Source organism: Zalophus californianus, chromosome 2 (genome assembly GCF_009762305.2).
Source record: "Zalophus californianus isolate mZalCal1 chromosome 2, mZalCal1.pri.v2, whole genome shotgun sequence".
Taxonomy (NCBI): Eukaryota; Metazoa; Chordata; class Mammalia; order Carnivora; family Otariidae; genus Zalophus; species Zalophus californianus.
The window spans coordinates 102,935,499-102,940,096 of record NC_045596.1 but is presented as its reverse complement, the minus strand read 5'-3'; the positions used below and the strand labels follow the sequence as shown (position 1 = coordinate 102,940,096).

Here is a 4,598-nt window from a genome sequence, read left to right as displayed (position 1 = left end):
CTTTGGTTACAGAAAAATACAGTAAAAATGTACTCATTTTCTTGGGGGGATCTGACTCAAAATCAGTCCAAATACTTGTATTTCAGTACCAACTACTAAATAGTCTTAGAGTAATATAAATGTGTGTTGGGATATGTGTTGGTAGACCTGAGATTTTTTTTTTTTTCTTCATTTGTGAAAGTTAACCAATCTTTTCTTTCCAGTATGGAAGACTACTCAGGGACATCTAAACTGGAGCTGAGTGTTGGCGGGAGCAAATTGGACCAAAAAGACAGCTTCCAGGGGCAGCTAAGTAATAAAATAGCTCAAGTGATCCTGAAGCCTAGAGTATGGATAACTGGTTGAAAGATGACCCATGGCCTCAGGACATTGAGCTAACATGTGGAACATGAAAACACTCATTGGGGATTCCAGAAATAATTAGGGAACATTGGGGGTCAACTGAGCTCCTATTGGGTTAGCAGATTTGGGGATAAGAGTTTTATTCTTGATCCTCTACACTTCATATTTTCCATGCTCTTCTTGGACAATCTTATCTATTCTTATAACAATGATTACTGAATATGTATCCAAAGAAATCATTCTTCTTTGACTTCAAACTGACATACTTAACTTCCTGCTATTTTGGATGTTCCAGAGGCACCCAGGTACTCAAGCCAGAAACACAGGGTCATTATTCTCTTTTCCTTCACCATCCCCCACATGAGATCAAATTGTTCAATGATGTGTGTTTTACATACTAAGTACTTCTCAAGCCTATCATTTCATTTCCATAAAAACTATCTCAACTCTTACAGCACTAATTCAGGTCATGAATATGACTTTGTGCTACCAAAAAATCTCCTGCCTAGAATGTGCTATCAATGCCCTCCTTAAATCCGTAATCTATACTATAAATGGAGACACATGCTAAAATATTAATCTATGTATGTTCTGCTTTAATGGTTATGCATTATTTAGAGAATAAAATTCAAGTGGCTTTACATAACATATGAGGCCTTCTATCATCTGATCCTTACGATTTCTCCAGTTTCACCTTCTACTATTCCCTGTCCTATACTTCACTATGTAATAATGCCACACTGCTTCTAGTTTGGCTTACATACCATTGTATTTCAGCATCTCTGCCCTTCCATGGGTATCCCTTTTCCTTTGCAATAGGGTAGATTATGTGGCTAAGGGTGTGAGGCCCACCATTTCCTCAAATGTACACTGGATTTTGAAACGTGAGTACTGCAAAGTTGAATGGGGTGGTGCGTTTCCTTCCATAGACTTCTGTTCATTTGCATAGGCTTGAAGAGCTCTGAGAAGAAACTCCTCACAAGCAAAAAAAGACTACATCAGAGAGCCTCAATCTTCACATTTTGTGGGCAATGACAGTTCTCACCAAGAGGTGGGACTGAGGGTGGACACCCATCCAAACATAGCACCCCACCAAAATGACATCAGTGCAGCTTAGGGAAAATGCTGGGCATTAGGCCAAGTAAAGCCGAAACCCTGGGGCTGTGGGAGTAAGAGAAACAGAGAATTAAGCTTATTCTCTCCCTCTCTACCTCAGAACCATTTTTACCTTGTGGAAACCAATGTGATCTATACTGGACCAGAAGAAAGAACAAGGAACCAACTAGGAGCCAAAGAACATTGCTGGTCCACCACCAACAGTAAGTACTTCTACTTAGCATGATGCACACAAACAAACAAGGCCGTCAAGAGTGCTATTGGCATGTCCTTCCTCTGTCATTGCTGGTGTTCTACTTCTTAACTCTTATGTTAATGATCTTTGTAACCAGCATGCTCTGCATTCCAACACCAATCTTTAAAATTTACTTTTTCGTTACATTATATTCATCGGTTATCTGTACTCTGAACTTCAAGTATCTTAAAGTTTGTCACCCTCCCTTAATTCTTTATCTAAGGACTTTTTTTTTTTCAAATCAAATATTCCTGCAAGTTCTAGGCACACTAAACTCAGTTTTGTTTTTTTTCAAAGTTGGTGGTTATTTTCATTTAGGCTATTTTTTATTTATTTTTTTTTTGGTTTGTATTGTATCTTCTTTTTGCTTCAAAATTGTATTAAAGATAATACATATCTAGAGATTGTGTTGAAAATTCCAATAATTCTATACCTACTGAATTTCTGCCCTAGGTAAAGTTGTAAAGTACTTTTTTTTTGACTCATCATTTTATTACTTCTTCACATCCAAGACTCTCAGTTTGATCATCTGGTTGCTCAGTCCTACCCTCCACTGCACATTCAAATGACAGACTTGCTGAGTCTGCCATATTTGGGCAGGTAGAAAAGGAGAAAAAAAAATCATTCTTTTTTTTCCTCATATTAAATGCAAACGTGGTAAAAATACTATAGTGCTTTATGTACAACTTTGTTTATCTATTTTTTTTTTTGAAGATTGTATTTATTTGGAAGAGAGAAAGCAGAGCGAGAGAGAGAGCACAGGTAGGAGGGAGAGGGAGAAACAGACTCCCCGCCGAGCAGCGAGCCTGAAGCAGGCCTAGATTCCAGGACTCTGGGATCATGACCTAAGCTGAAGGCAGACGCTTAACTGACTGAGTCACCCAGGTGCCCTTATGTACTATTTCTTTAACTGCACTTTTCTGAAAATGGAAAATATGAATAACAGAGAAATACATATTGCCATGTTCCAGGACTTACTTAAAATGTTACTAAAGAAAACAACTTTGGGGGCACCTGGTTGGCTCAGTCGGTTAAGCATCTGCCTTCGGCTCAGGTCATAATCTCCGGGTCCTGGGATCGAGCCCCGCATTGGGCTCCCTGCTCAGAGGGAAGCCTGCTTCTCCCTCTCCCACTCCCCCTGCTTGTGTTCCCTCTCTCGCTGTGTCTCTCTCTGTCAAATAAATAAATAAAAATCTTAAAAAAAAAAAAGAAAACAACTTTGTTTTCAATATATTAACAGATATAAATCCAGAGTCCCATCTCTTTTTTTCCCCTTTGCCATGCCCAATTCTCTTTTTTCTCCAAACCCCAACTCTTTATAAACCTATATATTTACTTTATTCATGAGAGTAATTATGATTCTTTTCATTCTCTAAATTTATTTTGTAATTCTTTCATCCTCAGAGTGTATGTGCCACATAGTAAGAGCAAAGAGGAAATTAAATTGGATAAGAATTGAGAATTTTACTTGTTTTCATGAAAATGTTTTATTTTATCCAAAATAAGTTCCTCTTTATAAGGAAAAGATACTATTATAGGCCATAAGGGCCTCATAGTTGAGAAGACAGGACAAGAGCATATAAAAAATAATTCTAATTAGTATGAGCAATGCAATAAATTAGAATTATAGACCAAATGTTTGTAACCATCCTCCTCCTAAATTCATATAAAGCCTTAACCCCCAGTGTAGCTATATTTGGAGATAGAGTTTTTGAAGAGGCTATTAGGGTCAAATAAGACAATAAGGGTGGGCTCCGAGCAAATAGGATTAGTGTCATTTTAGGAAGATACCAGAGGGGCCCCTGGGTGGGCTCAGTCGGTTAAGTGTCTGTCTTCAGCTTTGGTCATGATCCCAGGGTCCTGGGATCGAGCCCCACATCGGGCTCCCTGATGGCGGGGAACCTGTTTCTCCCTCTCCCTCTGCTTGCTGCTCCTCTTGCTTGTGCGTGCTCTCACTCTCTCTCTCTCTCTCTCTCAAATAAATAAATAAATAAACCCTAAAAAGGAGAAGTAGAAGAAGACACCAGAGAGATCGCTCTCTCTCCCTCTGTACTCAGGCACCAAGAAAAGGCTTTGTGAAGGCACAGTGAGAAGGTGGCCGTTTACAAGCCAGGAAGAGTTTTCATCAGCAACCAAATTTGCTGGCACCTTGATTATGGACTTCTAGCCTCCAGAACTGTGAGAAAATCAAGTTTTGTTGTTTAAGCCACCCAGTCTGTGATATTTTGTTATAGCACCTGAGCACATTAATAACATTTAGTAACATTATAATAAATGCTATAGAAAGTCAAAACTCAAGGCTCTCTACATTTGGATTTTTTGTATTCACAGGATTTCAAGGTAAGGGAAAAAGGAATATACTTAAGACTTAAGTATATAAATTTCTATGGCAGAAATCCACAATCCCCTCTCAAAACCCACTGTTGTCCTCTGGATAGTGGCAAATAAGAAGGAACATGGCAAATGCGGTGGGAAATACCAGAGCTGAGGTGGTGATACTAGAGGCAAGTTTTACAGGATGCCCCATTTTGATGACTAAATGGAGAAAAATACGACAGGAAAGGAGGTGATAAGGAAGAATCCCCTAAAGGATAGCAGTAAAATGTGATTTGTAGAAATCCAGAAGTCACCACAGAAGCAGTGAGTAGTTAATATCAAATATCACTGAGATGACTTTTTTATAATTGTAAGGATTACTCAGCAATAAACCACCAATAGCTTTAGAAAACAAGGTGGACGTGGAAGCCGGGTTATAGGGGTGAGAGAGAAATTAAAGAGGATTGAGGGAGTATCTACTTGAAATAGAAAACAGGAATCGCCTGAATATTAGATCTGTCTTCTCAGGATCTAAGATCTGATGCTAGTCAGGAAACCAGATGAGCCCCAGCTGCCTCCCTTCACTGAT

General features: G+C 38.9%; 1 long non-coding RNA gene across 1 annotated transcript; it reads left to right on the top strand.

The window, feature by feature from the left end:
* Positions 1–201: 201 nt before the first annotated feature.
* LOC113924074 lies at positions 202–3,958 on the top strand. The gene is made up of 3 exons (XR_003520525.1): positions 202–292; positions 1,559–1,661; positions 3,751–3,958. It is a non-coding gene; the product is annotated as an uncharacterized LOC113924074 (long non-coding RNA).
* The last annotated feature ends 640 nt before the right edge of the window (positions 3,959–4,598 follow it).